This window comes from Hetaerina americana, unplaced genomic scaffold (assembly GCF_022747635.1).
Source record: "Hetaerina americana unplaced genomic scaffold, ioHetAmer1.1.p SCAF_6, whole genome shotgun sequence".
Taxonomy (NCBI): domain Eukaryota; kingdom Metazoa; phylum Arthropoda; class Insecta; order Odonata; family Calopterygidae; genus Hetaerina; species Hetaerina americana.
Window position 1 is genome coordinate 23,982,715 of NW_027287205.1, and position 17,509 is coordinate 24,000,223.

Sequence of the window (17,509 nt, forward strand, 5' to 3'; positions counted from 1 at the left end):
GGAAATAGATATTTGAAAACCCATTTGCAGTTTTACATGCGTTAAACTTGTGTTAATTTTCAGTGTACTCAGAGCAAGAGGCTGATATGCCCAAAAAGTCACTGAGAAGACATAGCAGAGAAGAATATCCAAAGTATACACTTGGAGAAATTAAAAGGAACCCATTAAAATTATTGACTGTACTACAAAGAGGTGTATTTGTTGCTGCAAACACCTTAAACAACATTCAAGTGTGCAAAGATGAAAAGTAGTCGCTTTTATATGTTACGGAAATCATTTGTCATCATTTGCTAAACATTATTGAAAAATCTGTAGTAATTCTCTGAAACTTTTAGTTTCAGCATTAAGTGTCGCCTTAAATGAAGATCTTGATAAATTACTGTCACATACCTTATTGCATCACACCATGACTAGTTTTATGAATTTATTGCTTTTATCTTCAGTGTGTGGCCAAATTCAGATACTGAAATAGGCTTTTAGGACTTTTCATCTTTTAGAGTGTGTTTTTTTCTTAAATTCATTAAGAAACAAAATTTTATATCCTTCCAATTATTTCTCTGAATGATGATAGACTCCAAAGAAATAAAACAATTCAAATCGCTATTTACTTCTCTATCCATGCTGAACTTTCTTCGTATTGAATTCGGAAACTGTTTCATTACGACGGAATTGTAAATTGTGTTGATGGCGGGACAGTATCATCTGACTAAATTAATCGCTAATATTTCACACTTTAATTTTTTCATTTCATATAACCATTTCACGCTCTACTGGCAGCATTAAATGTTCCCTGGGACACATTCATCGTGGTTCAATTACGACAGTATTACCATGAATCGTTTGAGTGACAAAGAATGATGACAGAAGAATGCGCCACTCTAATCGGTGGCTAGCTGCTTTCATGGATCACCCGAAAACTTAAAATCCCCCTTTGAAAGGGTTACCCGTCACGGCTATGCTCCAAAGCGATTCATTCTGCTCCTCGTTTACTCTTCTTCCCTACGATTCCTTTCGAATATGTGCCCTTAATATCTCCCACGTGTTTCATTTGACGTGAGCCGAACGGCATGGATCGTTATACCCGAGTCCTAAATCCTGGAAGCACTTATATTAGAGGATTGAGTTTCAGGTATCCTCACCCTTCAGGCTAACGACGTGTCCTTCGCCAGCTTTCCCTTTTCACGAAGTTCCCGTTTGCGTGCATCACGCAGTGAATTAACGCTTGGTGCAGAGTAATGAGTAACAATTAGGTGGGAAAGCAGCCGGCTTTAGGTGACGTTAGGGCAGTAAGGGGAGAGTATATGATGGGCTGAAATAAATGTTCAGAATATATGGAGAGTGTAGCCCTAATTCGGTTTTGCTGATTAAATCAATTAGAAACTAAAGCATGATTATTGGCCTTTCAACGAAACATATTTGAAATAATTTCATAAAAATGTTCAATATATACTGCTTTTACCTCTTGTTGACACTTTGTCCCCGATTTTATCCTCGTGGGAAAGCTGTTATCGTCTACTATCAACTCAATGGAAATAATGCTGTTGTTTACGCGCCCAGGTAAATTTACTCAAAATCCCGACAGTGTAACATAAGAATTAGTTTCCTATGCGTAAAACCATGAAATGAAATAAAATTAACTCTATCAGGACATCTCTTTTTCATTTTATAAAGATTAATGTTTAACTTTAATGTCCCACCTGTCTTCTACCTAGTGATCTCTATGTTGTTTTACAATGATTGTTTTCCTGTGCTTAATTAAACTTTTATTTAGTAATACCTTGCTATTAACAATATATATTTAAAGCAGAGGGTTTTAAGGCTCAAAGTTTTTAAAAAATAATTTCAGGTAAATTTTACGTTTTATTATACAAAAAGCAAATACTTATGGTTTTGATTTTTGATAAAAAGTTTTTGAAGGGTTAATATTGTTGGCTTCAGTTCATCGGTATGGTGGATATTAGGTATGGTGGATATTGTTCTGCCATGTTACCCTTTTATTTCACGCAAATTGCAATGAATTTCATGATTTTCAATTAGTCATTTTCAAAATCAGAACTCATATTTGCTTAATAAATCATTTTGAAAAAAAAGATATTTAGAAGCGCATATTTAACCAAATTATCTAGTTGTTACATTTGAAAAACATTGTATGCATTTATATTTCTTTATTTTTAATCAATGTATTATCTTTTGACAGTCATTCACATATTTGAACCTGTTAGCTAAATGGCTCGTATGCTATTTTATGAATATCTAGTTTTGATTAGATTTCTAGACATCAGGACAAAATCAGACCGTAATGAGGTTTTGAGATTCTTTGATTACCGTGCTGCCGGTGTGTAAAGAGGGTCTCCGAGCCTCCAAACTTCAGTCAGGGTTAAGAGCTAAACTCTTATTGCAGTTTTTTCTAACACATTTATTCTACGACGCATTCTATTCTCTGACACCAATCCCATTCTTTTCTCACTCTAAACTGGTTCATAATATTGCGCCTAAAGCTTCATTCACAAAGCGTCATTTTAGTTACAGATAAATTGGCAACGTATTGATCTACAGCCAAAATCACGTAACTGAGGGTGTGCATAGGAAATATGATTGCCGTCCCCATCTCCTCTTATCTCCACAAGCGGTTTTTCCAAATTTCCAAAACCTAACGGGGTAACCCTTAAAGCACTTCATTTCATTGTATGTCCCATCCCTATTCAACTTCCCTCGTCAACAACTGGCTTCCAGGCGCAAAGTCCCTTGGAGACTTTAACGGACATTCTTTTTGCTGTACCTATGGTAAACGGGTCTTTTAAATCATCGCTCATTCGGGATGGAGCAAGTTACCTCGCAGCATGGAGGGGTTAATAACAAGGGGGTATAAAGGTGTATCCGATCTCCACGTAGTGTTTCGCGTAATGCTCCCTATGAGCTGACAGTGAAGAGACAAGAGGCGGATTAACCATGCAACGTGTACGATTTAAACGTCTTTCTTGAGATAAAGTGCATTGAGAGCTTTGGTCGATGCAATAGATGAATTCGTTTCTTCATTTTTTCTCACCTTGCCAGCTTCTGTGATATATTTCAATTACATGATTACATGTTGGTCAGGTGAAAGTACGACGAAGTCCTGTGCTCCACTTAGTTGGATATAATCGGGGACTTAAAGATACTATTCATATTTATTTACTGTACTGTACTCCGTTGTGTATCGTATTGTATATTTACTATCGTATTATTTTGTTCTGTACCATAAACTGTTATATATTTATTTACTGTACTTGATCTATTTATATTTTAAATATCTTGTGTGATTTTCGCATTTTTTTACAGACACCTTATTTGTGGGTGTTTTACTGCTTTGGTTTTTACTAAGGTCTTCATGCCTACTCTTCCATGTTTTTTCCCCCAAAATTACATCTTGCTAATTTTTTAAATTATAATTAGACTTTACCATTCTTTTCTAGTTGTTAATCACTTGAATTGTCCTCTTATTATTATTTTCATTGTTGCTATGTACTTAGCCTGGAAGAAGGGACCTTATGGTCTCAATTTCGGCTATCTATGTATGCTTGACGTGAAAGACGCTTAATGCTTAAACGACAAATTTACCCATCTCTGCGTATGCTGTCAAAATGTATTAAGGTAAATCACCCTACATTATTGATCTCTATAAATTTGGTGCCCATTATCTGTATTAATTTTTCCTGTGCTGTGTTTCTATCTGATAACCTTTATTTCATTTTATGTAGTTTCATGTGCTATATATCGGAAATAATTCACCATATGCAATATACTTCGAGTCATCATCTCTGTTGATATCAGTTCATAACATTACATAGTTTTAGTCGATTTTGGGGTTAGTGCCAGAGAATTTGAAAAATAAACTTCACCAATGAATACAAGGAAAAACACAGTTTTATTTTGAAACGCAAATATCCGGTTTCCAAAGAAGTAACAGGAGAATGAAGCAATAAAAATGTCCTGTGGTAAATTGAAAGTTGCATGAAAACATACGTAGATAGTTGGGAAAAGTGTGCGTTATAGATTAATGCACTGGAATCGTTTTTTATATAGTATTCTCATGGTATTTGATAAAACAAGGCGTAATATTAAAGTTAAAAACCGACCGAGGATTTCATTTTCTCGTGACATTTCCTCGAACATAAAATAACTTACTAATTCTAATCACAAATGTTGAACTTTTGTCAACGGTTAGTAAAATATACACATTATATCGATTTGTACAAAAAATTATAAAAAGTTGAGATTGACATTTCCGTTGTTACTCTCCAAGCTGTTGCGTAAGGCTTATTACAGGTTAACATCATCATCTTCAAAAAGGCAAAGCCTTATCGTGGCAGCTATTGGTCTCTCTCTATTGCCATTATTTTCAGTAAAATTTATTTTTCTTTCATAATAATTTGCATATCATATTTTAATTTCTTTCTTGGCCTTCCTTCAGTTATTCCTTCCTTGGCCATATTTCCATTTATTTTTACCTCCATTTTATTTTCCAGGAAGTTGTTATGTCTGAGATCATGTCCAACAAATTTTGCTTTCCTTTTCTCCATCTCTTCTTTTCAACTCATCTCCTCTTTAATTTCTCTCAAAACTTATATGTTGCTTTTCTTGTCCATCTATCTGGTTCTTACTCCAAATCCACATTTCCATTGGTTCAATGAAGCCTTTTCCCTCTTTTCCATTGCCAAAGTTTTGCATCGGTATCATAATATACTCCAAATAAACTTTTTTGCAAAGGATTTACTACTTTCAAATTTCATGTGTATGTTTCCTAAGAGATTTTATTTTTATATGCCTTCTTCGCCTAGGCTATCTTTCTTTTCACTTCAGAGGTGTATCTGTTGTCGCTTGTAAGGATATCCCCAAGGTAGCAGAATGAATGAATGAATAGCCAAGTAGGCTCTTCTACTTGGCTATTCACTAATTACCTTTTCATTAAATTTACAGGGGCTTTTGTTCTGTTTCTAGAAACAATCATTGCTTTGGTTTTCTTCATTTTTATTATCAGTCTCCATTTATTCAAAGCCATGGACGTAGGATTTTAAGGATTCTATTCATATCTTTGGCTTATTTTACCAGGATTTCTTTATCATTTGTAAACCTAATTCAGTGTATCTTTCTTCCATTTATCTTTATTCTATTTGTTTTTTCCTTCTCTGCCTCTATAGCTTCTTCAATGTATTAGGTGAAGAGAAATGGCGAAGTAGGACTCTCTTATTTCTTTACTAATATTTTCTTATTTCTCCAATTCCCTTACCTATATATAAGTACTTTGGTTCTGGTGGAGCTGAAATTTTAGCTTTATGTCTTTGTAGTCCATTCCTTTTCTCTTCATGGTTTCAAGCATCAGTTTACCATCTACAGTAAAAAAAGTTTTTTTCCCAATCAATGAAAGTGAGGAAACTTTCGTGTTCCTTTCTAGGCTTCTTTCTAGGAGCAAGCGCAGTGCCAGCAGAGCGTATCTCGTACTTTTACCTTTTCGGAAGTCAAATTGATGTCCACAAACATTTTCCTCCACTGTCTTCTTTTATTCCGTTCCATAATGCGTGTAAAAGAATCTTGGAAATATGAGACAGATTAGTAGCAATTGTTTTCCAGTTCATGCATTAAATTGCTTTCCCTGCTTTTGGTATTATAATATATTTTATGAAAACAAAGTCTTCAGGTATCTACCAATTTTTGTAGCATTCATGCACTATTTTGAAGGGTTTCTTTCATTTTATTTCCGAGGTTTTTAATACCTCAGCCGCTACATTATCCACATCCGTAGTTTTTCCAGCATTTAGCTTTTGGAGGGCATGCTTATTTTGTGGTTGGGAGCCAACTTTCTGTTCCTACTTTTTCTCTTCTTTCAATATTATTTTCTATTATAGCTACATTTTCCAAATAGTATAGCTCCTCCATGTATTTTTCCGTCGTCCACCCACCTCTTCATTATCTACTACTATTACAGGGAATAGCATTGGAAAAATCTTGAAATAAATGTTACCATCCGTGCTGGAATTACTTTATGGCTATTTTGTGTAGCTTCACGCCCATAACTATTGCATCGATCACATACACGATGATATATAACTGAAGCACCATTTGTTTCAGGGCTCACCGTTATTTTATTCTGAACTTGTTCTTTAGGCTAACAATTTGATACAAAATACCTAAAGAACAAAGCATAACTTATTTGAAATACACTTTTGCATTTGCAACTTATGTTTACCTAAATTTTGTCAAATATACGTTAAGGTGCTAAAATGCATTTTATATGTTCTAATAGGCTTTTGAATGTCAGATTTCGCCATTTCCCTGCTATAGTTTTTGGAATTAGCCCTTAATCAGCGTGGAGCTTCTCAAGTTCTGGAAGAAAAATAATTAATCAAATTTTTTCATTCATTGAACATGATAATATACTACCAAAAGGACATGTTTCCAAATTGTTAGCAAAATTCTTAATAATTAAAATATAGGCATGCTGATTTGCAATGACGACCAGCTACCACCGACACGGATAATAACTACCAGCTAGTTATTTTCGGCGGATTGAAAATTTTTGATAGTTATATTTTTTATATATACCTTGATATTAAATTATATTTTATGGCGTTGCTATCATAATTCAAGTGAATTTATTTCAAATAATTTACTCTTAAATGTAAAGATAATCCAAGTTTTTCTATGTGTTTGAATTATTATACTTATACCTTCGTACATTCGTCCATTTAATGGCTGACATGAGTGCCAGTTAATATCTTTACAGTAATAGTTATCATTGAAAAGAGAATAAATTATAAATCTTCCACCGAGATTATAATTATTCCTCTATTTTAGCCAGCCGTATACCGTCAAAATTCCAAAGAAAAACGAAAAGATAGGCCATTAGTCCCTCAATTATATAGTAGTTTGTGAATAAGGGTGGTAATTTAAGGGTGTTAGGATTGGATTGGCAAACAGCAAGCCAACTTGCCTGTCTGCTCTCTTAACGGCACGATCGACTGTACCTGAGAAAATACTTATGGATAACATACAGAAAACAATAGCGGTGGCATTATGATTTTTTAGGATAGGGTCCTCCCTAATCACCTTCCTGGATGTAAATGTAACATTAAGTAACCAAACATTTCACACCTCCGCATATATTAAACCCACAAGCAAACAGCAATACTTACACTACACTATAATAGTTACCACCCATATCACACAAAACGCTCCATTCCTTACTCCCTGTCCATAAGAGGACACAGGATTTGCAATGACCCTGATTCCCTTGATAATTTCCTTTCAAGTTTACACTGTTCCCTCCACAAACGAGGTAATCCCGAATCCCTCCTGAACAAAAGAATCCGAAAACATGCTTACATTCCCAAACCTTCCTCCGCCTAAAAAATCCTATAAAATCATAATGCCTCCGCCAACCTTTTTCCCAAATGTCCCTCTGTTACTTTCAAACGCCCCGCCAACCTCTCCGATGTCCTCAAATCAACCAATCCACTCCTCAAATCCCCAACCCGTCCCAAAACCACTCCCACGCCATGCAATAAACCCAGATGCAAAACATGCCCTATTTTCAAAACCAAAATCCCATCCCTCTCCCACCCGCTTTTTAACTCTCTCCCACCAATTCCCTCCACTAATTGCACATCTAGAAATGTAGTGTACCTTCTGAAGTGCCAACTTTGCCCTGCCTATTATATTGGGCAAGGCACCACACCCCTCAATATCAGAATCAACAACCACCGAGCCTCATGCAAAAACTCTTCCCTTATTGATATGCTCCCTATCCCCAAACGCGCCTCCGAACACAACACTCCCTTTGATAAATGCTATAGCGTATCCATCATAGCACCCCTCCCACCCTCTGATCCTCCACTGAAACTGAAAACATTAGAGCAATCCTTCATCTGGCTCTTGGAGTCCTGGAATTGGCCAGGACTAAATATTAGGCATTAATTACCATACCCCAATTATATATTCATCCCCCTTCCACCCCCATCACCCTCTACATTTTCCACAACCTTCTAACGCTTCCCCTCCAAACCCATCCCTTCGTAATTCTCTCCCCACCTTCCCCTTCCATCCATCGCTCCAGCCATCGATTTCCCTTCAGTGCTGTTCCTCTCTTCCTTGATAAAGGTGGTCACGACCACCGAAAATTCGAAAAATAGTGAGTCTCTTTTTTGTGTGTTTCTGTGTTTTTGTCTGTGTCCACTAGTGCTAAGTGTTATGCATTATTATTCACGTCCGTGAGACTTTGAGACTTATCTTTGAGATGTATATATATATATATATATATATATATATATATATATATATATATATATACTTATATTTATGGTATTGATCCTATCCTAAAGAGGGGAATGAAGGGAGGAAGAAAGTATGTGGAATTAAGGTACAATTGGAAGTAGTTTGAGGTATCACGCTTCTTGGGCAAGCCAATAAATTAATCGATGATCGTCCTGTGTCCATCGAAAACTTACCTAAACCATAGCAGTAATAACTGTAAGAGTGATGACAGAATTATTTGGTGCTGTCGAATACGATTTACTTGTTTAATGAATCCAAGTACATATTTTGCACAAAAATGTATAGCTGAGAGTTTCTCGTGATGTTATTAATTTAATTCCAAATGCCTGGAAAGTAACTTAAACACCTAGCTACAAGAGTAGAAAATCTTATTATTTCAACCGCATTCCATGAATACGTTTGTCTATGATCTGTTTATATTTTCTTATTTTGAACTAACGAAAACAATGAGAAAATATGCCGGGTTTTTTGGAACTGGATATGTACGAAATATTAATATTTATTTCCGCATTTAGATGCGTGCCACACTTTTGATATAAGGATATTGAAATAAACGTTATATTTTTCAATTTTCACCAACAACTCGTCCAACTGCTCTGCGTTCGGATGTTGAACGCTGAGTAGATGTAAGCTGACAGTTTTCTATTTTCGTTGCTTGTTGAATTTTATCCTGGCAAGAAAGGGTTTCATAAACCCTGAAGGCAATGTGCTAGCATGTCTTGAAGGAGATTACAACTCTTAAGACATTTTTTGGATAATTATGACAGCTAATAAACAGTGTGGGGTTGTCCATTATTCACAAATATTTAATACGAGTCTTTCGATGACACTCTCTCTCATATTATTTCCGAAGATCAAGTTTTCCCTACCCCCTCCCTTCGGAATGATGAGCACCATCTGGAAAATTTGACACGAAAGAAGATCCTTCATAAAGCCCTTTCTTCCATTCAAATTCTTCGAGATTGGGCAGAATGAGTGGCATGGTTTGGGGGGTTCTCTTAAGCGGAATCATTTTCTTCCTCGTGAGTTGGAGTTTGACTCAGTTTAGATTTCACTCTTGAGGAGCGTGGGAGAGGACTGCGGGTTAGTCAGACTAAGAAGAGTATCTCTTGAGGAAATTTTTTGAAAAGCCATTCTAGGGTGCAGTCTTCCGTGAAGACGTCCCACGCAAAATTTCAGGCATATTAAATAATGCTGTGGAGATGGGTTGAATGAAACACTAAAGGAATTTAAAAATTTCGGAAATGAGATCGATAAGGAAAATCTCAAATGAGGAGGTTTCAACGGTAGCTATTTCAAATTCAATGCTTGTCTCACTGACTTATTTTTTTAGGACAAGTTAAAATCAGAGAAAGAAAATCAGTCGGTTTAGCATCTAAGGGCTTTTTTTATAACACGTAAGTTTATGTCATGCCAAATCGTAACCCCGGCAAAAACCAAGTCCAAAATTGACCATCAAAACCCAGTCTTGAATCAATACCTTCTGCAGTTTATTATTTTTCGAGCATGATTATCATTAAATGTTCCTATTATTAACCTGTATCATTAAAGGTATACCATATTCATAGCTATACACTGATATAATAAATAACGCATGTAATGAATGGTGTGTGAAAAAAAGAACTCGTTTATTCACGCTGCTCAAATAGATTGTACTTAACTAAATTTACATTAATATAGTCGAAACAGTCTTAGATTTAAATGACAGAGCTAAAATTTGTAAGTACTTTTATACACTTGCTGTGCATAAAAGAGCGAAGGTTCAACAACCATCAATTTTTGTGACTGTTTGATGTATGGGCGTTAGAGTACGCATACATCATAGGTACATCTACATCAACAAAATACCCCACAAGAAGTCGCAAGAACGTGTGATATGGAGTGATAGGTCACCAGCCAATCTACATAAATTCCCTGTATTTCCTCAAGCACCTAGCACCGCGCAATCCACCAAAAATCGCGTGGAAAGGGGGAACTGATCGTCAATCATGCAGCAAGCCTACATATATTACGAGTATTACATGGTTAGTAGGTATTTATATGCCAATATAAAAAGTACAAGAAAAAAAATTGAAAGATAGTAGGCACACATGCTTTTCAGACACATATTACCGGTTAGTTTTCTACACATTCCGGACGGACAATTCACCAATGATTTTGATTGTATAAACATTTACCTACACCTCACCTTTTTCAAGGGGCTACGGCGGAGAAAACTTTCGCAAAGTACAGGCTGGAAGCATCAAATTTTTTTCCTTCTAATATTGTATTTAATATTTAATGACTTTCGATATATTTTTTATGGTTATTTTGCTTTCATCAGGTATTACCCAAGGAATTTATTACCTTTTTCAATAGGATCTACTTTTTTTATATTATTACTGATTTTTTTAATAACTGGTTTGATTGGGTATCCGAAACCACAAATTGATGAATTCTAATGGCTTTTATTAACACTCTGCAATTGTTGTATTGTAATACACATTTAGCGGATGCCTCTGACAAAAGTAATTGTCGTGGCATCTCCCTTATCTTCTTGGAATTCGTATTAGTTGAGGTATAAGCTCGACCATAAACCACATATCGGGTTGTTACAGGTGTGCACACTGGTATATTTGTCACCTCTTTCTTTTATGAGGTTAAATTGTTGTCAGGCATTATATAACTCTTGAAAAAGGCAGAAATAGCTGGATGAAACACTTTTAAAAAATATTGGAAAGAACACAAAATTGAGCCGTAAAATAATTTAATATTTTTTAAGAATATAAGGGTTTATTTGTCCTTGAGACCAACTCCGATCATAAACTTAAAGTGCTCGTGTCATTTACTGTGTTTCTTTGTACATTTGAGTATTCAGATCTTATTTAATCACTTCATTTTGCATTGCAAACTACACGAGATATATTTAATATTTTATTAAATTTTTTTATTAAAAAAATAAGAAAAAAATGGTGATCTCTTAGGGTGAGATATTTAACCTCCAGGATTTTCATTTAGCATTAAAAGTATATATGCGTGCACAGGGGATGCCATTAATTAGAATTTACATATAGTAGACCTACTTTGCAAAAAAACGCAAACATATTCATTAATGAGTGAAACACGAATATGATCCGTTTCATCACTCACTGTTCTTTTTGTCCAATTAACTTGCTGATATTTCTAATAATAAGCACTCCTAACCCGTTTGTGTAACTCTAGGATAAGTATCTTATTTCGAAAACATTCGCTGTGGGGAATGTCGGAGAAAAACTCTATGGTCGTTTATGACAAACGTCCATGAACATTAGAAGTGGGACTACTCGTTTACCCTTATCTGGTATCTCAGTGCTCCCGCTCGGTAATGCTGGTATAGAAAGGCTCTGTCCCTACCATCACATTCTGCGTTTCCATAGATTTTGAAACCTCAATATTTCACAAGGAATAGGATATTAATTATTTCTTAGGAAATATGGTCATTTTAATTTTTGGGGCTATTAATATAAATATTGATTTTGACCATGCCTACAGTGTTTGTGGAAAAGACTGTAACATATGGTGAATATTCTGTCTCTGTCATGTATTTTTGGTAGACGATGAGTTTCTAATGTATATTTTAATTTTTTAAATCCTTAACACTATCCATATGGTTGGTTAAACAATTTAGATGATTTAAAAGGAATGAGGAGTTGGTGTGAATTACCCAGAAACTAATGTAATAACTGACCCTGAGGAGTATTGTGTAAGTACTTACGTGTATTGATTTAAATCAGAATGCCACGGTAGAGAAGTAAATACTCAATGTTAGGAATGTGATTTTTCACCGACAATACCCGGTGTTTTCTGATGTCATCTTGTATTATTAGGTAGGTGTAGAATAAAACCCGATTAATTAAAAGCACTAAAACATTTTTACCATTCTATACGTATTATAGCTTAAACGAGGTATGTCCGGAAAGGATGCAGTCATGCAACATATTGAAAAACAATATTCTTTCTAGAAGAATGAGACCTTAGTTCCCTTCAATGTTCCCCCCTTTGAGCCTCACACCTTCATCCAAGCGTCTCTTTTACCTTTCAAAACAATCTGGAAAGTCCTATTTAGGAATGGTCATCGACTCTTTTCATTCTCCTTTATCTCGTCCACCGACTTTTGGGAAGGCTGAGCTTTTGTTTCAGGGTCAAACCCATTACTCATCTCCAGTTATGACCTCTTTTTGGAAAACTTGGGTCATCATTTGCGATTTGGAGCAAGTCCCTTGCAACTTCAGCAAGAGATTTTATGAGTTTAATATTGCATGCCTCGATAGCTATTGGACAGGTCCCGTATTGTAAAGGAAAAATAAATTCTTGACAGGGTCATGGTTACTCACAATGCAGAGCAGTAATGAAATTGCATCGATATTCATTCGCTTGTTTGTATATCTAGGATGACAGCACTAAAGCATGCTTAGTGTAATGCGAGTTTAAAATAAATCTACCGGTTAACAAATATCAACAAATTCCTATGTAAGTTTTCCAAATGCATTTGAGGTTATCTTTCTATCGTAACTACGATTTTACATAATTTAGTCAACTAAGTTTCAAACTAGTTATGTTTATTATTTATTCGTCGATAAATATTGAAACAACAGATGATATTACGAATATATTTTCGCGAACGTTCAAAACAATGTTCGTTTTACGATATTACAATGGCTGTTACGAGTTATTAAAATGTTAGCGTAAAACCTCAAAAAAACGAATTTTTATCTTTGAAAATCTGAAAAAAAAACTGGAATCAGAATGTATACAATTGCTGGTCACAATGATAACTTATAATGATTCTCGCTCTAAAATATTACAGGGATTCTATACCTTTTAGATGTCCGCTTAAAGCTAGAAGTCAACTGCTAGGTTTTAGCGGACTGTGTATTATGACGGGTATTAGGTTTTCATTTGACTACCCCTACTACTACCCAATCCTTTCAAAAGTTTTTCACCTCCTTTATCTTCTTACATAGTTTCTTAGACGTTATTATGCTAATGACACGATATACAGGCTTCTCCCCAAAAATAAGTAGTCTTTTCCGTGTCGTCACTTTCCACTGAAAAGTCATCATTGCCAATGAGTTTGTGTCTCAGGGACAGAGGAAGTAAAAGATCTTTGCAAAGTGGAGGCTGCACCAAGACAACGCGCCGTTCCACACCACCTTCTGCGTGACCGAGTACCTGGCCAAGCACAAGATTACAATATACCACAGCCACCTTAAGGCCCAGATGTGGCACCGCCGGACTTCTTTTATACATAAGAATATAAAGGAGCTTGAAAATCAACAATTTTGGTACGCTAGATTATGTCAAAGTGGCCGTGATATGTTGTTTGACCGAGTTTCCCGTAGACGTCTTCTAGGAACCTTACTGCGACTGACAGAGCCTGGCATTAGGATGTCAATGCCCTAGGTTGCTATTTTGAAGAATTTCAGTGATTTTTATTTTGAAGTGTAATAGTTTTTTTTTAATTTACCTTACTTATATTGGGATAGGTCATCCATTTCTGGTGTTATAAATCTCTTTGTCCCCGTTCTCGTTTAACATTCTCACTCTTACGTAACCGTTTATAATTCAAATAGACGCATGCCTATCTAAGGATTCGACTTGCATCCATTTTCTCTTCATCATGGAACTAGAGTTTTACACTTCTTGCCTACTCTGCCATTACTAATTCATCAAATTTTCATTTTTCCATGATCATTATATAACTTATCTATCGAATCAGATTGGCCTCTTTTAGATAAATGTTTAATATGAATTCTGCCTGGGTGTGTTCTATGATTCTAGGTCTGGGTGTTTCATTGTTTTTTTTTCTGATTTAATTTTATTTGCAAACTGTATTTTGGTTTTTTCTATCATCTCCAGAGGATGAGAGCATCCAAATTTACTTTTGGGGCACTCACATAATGGTATTACTTGATTCTCCCTTGAACTCGGTCCTTAGTCATTTATTATTGGCGGTTCCTTCTACGTAAGGAAATACTTGAAAGAGGCCGCTTTGCATTCATCCTTCCACGAGTCAACGTTTTGTTTAGAGCATACTCTTGTTTATTCCACATTTGTTTTTGGTTTGGTTGATCAATTCTGGATTGAAACATTTCTTATAAAATGTATTGAAGTTAAAAGTTCCCCTCTCGTTTTCAAAGAAATGGCAGCCAGAAATCCTAAGTTTTCGATTAGCAAAAGTTCTAGAAATGGATTGTATGCTGCTTCTTTCGGAACACACCTTGATGTTCCATCCAGTGCTTACAAAAATGGTAGGAATTTGTTCCCTTCAATCTCCATTATTAGAATCCCTTTTTTCTTTATTGCCTTCGAAGTTTTGTCCCTTTTCCCTCGGGAATCAATTAATGAAGGAGTCCAGGAGGTATCTTAGAATCGGGGTTGATTTCTTCTTGCACGGTTAAAGAGACTTCTATTTCAAATTCTCCATCAACAGGAATCCAATTGTTGTGTAATTTCGAGTTTCATGACCTTGTCTTTCAGTGACTGATAATATTTCGCACTAACAACAGGAAAATGAAAAATTATTCACGACATGTGAATCTTTTGGTGACATTTCGGATTTTTCCCGTTATACTGAAAATGATTTCTAAAAAAAGGGTTAACTTCCATGAGGAACGTAAACTTAGGTTAAAAAATATTTTTTTGAATGACAAAATGCATTAAATAAATATTGGGGCTAAATATTGGAAATTTTCTAATTGATGTATCTAATTTGTCGGAAACCCTAGAAAAAATACAATAGCAGCAGAAAAAACGGCTAAAATAACGTGTCCCTTGGATATACTAAATACATGGTAATTTTAAGAATTGGGAAATATTAACTTTGAAAAAGGAATTGTACCAATGGAGGAGTCAAGTTTATTTGATTAATTTTAAATTCTGATGTCTACTTTCACCATTTTGAGGCTGGATTTTTTTACAGACATTGGTGGAAATATGACATGGAGTATGCGCAGTTTTCTTTCTTTTATTTGTTGGTTTCAATCAGAGGAATGAAGTATTAATTGTTAAAAAGACGACCAGTATTTTTCTATTTAGCTTAAGGAGGAATCAGACCACGACATAGCATTCTATCACAATATCCGATAACAACCTGTAGTCCTGATTCTCTGGACGCGTTCGTTTTTGACCTCAAGGCTTCGTCCTTTGTCTCCTTCAATTATAACGTTTCCTCCTCCCAAAACACCTTCCTAGTTGGAAACGTTTCATTAAAAGACAAAATATTTCACTCATCTGTACACATAAAACCGGCCAAAAAACAATACTTGCATTATACCACTTGCCACCCATATCACACAAAACGCTCTATTCCCTTTCTATAATAGGAGACAGAATCTGCAATCACCCTGACATCCTTCATAATCTCCTCAAATCTACACCATTTCCTCCTCCAACAAGGTTATCTTGAATCCATCTGAAAAAAAAGAATCCGAAGGCATGCTTAAACTCCAAAACCTTCCTCCACTGCTGAAACACACCCTCTTTCAATTTGTACCGCATACAGGGTCAACTATGAAAGTGATGCGCATTCTCTGGGGAAATATAGATTTATTGATTGTGTTTGTACAAATGCTTAAAATTCTTCAAAATACTCTCGCCCTGCATCAATACACTGAGAGATGTGTCTGCCACACCTGAAAGGCACCCTGAAACTCCTTGAGAGGAATATCTCACAGAAACGTTGTAACATGCTTTAGGATGTTACCCAGGGTCTTGAGTCAGGGAAACAAAAAAATGTGACATGGCGCTAAGTCGGGACTGTAAGGGGGCTGGAGGACTACCGGTGTGGTACTCCGGGCCAGGAAGTTGGTAGCGATAAAGGTCGTGCGGCTTGGGGCTTGTGGTAGGTTGCTGGAAGCTCCATCGTGCCGTGTTTCAAATTATAAAAACATACTGAACGTGGGGGGCACGTCTTTACTCTCAGATTGCTCGGAGCAAACTGGCAACCGGCTGCGTTGAAAGGGTAGATCCACCACAATATTTCCCGTCCGGTGTTAGCGCGCTTCAATGTATAGTCGCGTCATAATAAATACATGCGCAACACTTGCATAATATGCCGTGTACCACCCTGGTGTAGAGTCTCTGAGATCAGCCCTAAAACCTATCCTATCCTCCAAAACAATTCCACCACCAACCTTTTTCTAAAATTCCCCTCTGTAGGCTCTCTGTGTATGTCTCTGTAAGAGACGTGGGTGCTCGCAGGTGGCTTTGTACACTTCAAGATTTCTCGCAAGTTCGACGGGCATTTAAAAGAAACGGAGGGACAATGTGGGAGTAAAAGTGATGAGGACTGACTGTAATTAATAATTGGGAAGAGTTCACGGATTAAATGTTTAATTTTGTGGGTTCCGGGGAAGAAAGTGGTGATAAGATTAGAGCATTTTGGGCGGTTTGATTTGGAAAGAGGAGTTTATTGGGTTGACGGTTTGAAAATTTTACTGTTCAGTAGTTTTACTAGGTACCCGCGTTTTCTGAGAGAGACAGGCAGCTGGTCCATGTATTTCTGTTGGGAGGGGGTGTTGTTGCAGAGACGGAAGCCAGGCACTGAGCGTGAGAAGGAGATGGAGTGTTTTGTATGAGGTGGGTGACACCTATTGAAATGAAGGTATTGCTGGTTATTGGTGTGTTTAATGCGGACTGAGGTGTAAAACGTATCGTTCTGGAGGTGAATGTCGATATCTAAGAAAGCGATATTGGAGTCGGATATCGATGAAGTGAAAGGTACCGAGGAGGAGCAGTTGAGAGAGGAAATATAGGAGGATTAAGTTTCTCGTCTGTGAGACCAAAGGAGGAAAATTTCATCATTAAGCGGGCCCAGAAAGTGGTTTTAAGGTTTGTTGTTGCAGAAAGTTTAAAGAAAGAACTTTAAAAGCTCTTGAAAAAATACTAAGAGAACATTTCTGAATGGGTAATCTAATGTTTGCTCTAACCAAGAAAATCATTTTTCTTACTAAAATGGCTTACCACATACGAGTACGAGGGTGGTCCCATAAGTACCCAACCTGAACAAGAGATGGCGGTAGTTGTTTGGAAAATATTACTGTAATAGAAGGTACGCAATCTGTAAAGCATATGCTTCAAGTTTGAAGACGCCACGTTGTTTAGTATTTGTTTAGCAACCGTCAGTAGTGAACGTTTCCAGTTCATCTGTGAAAATGGAGAAAATGGGTCATCGTTATGTGAT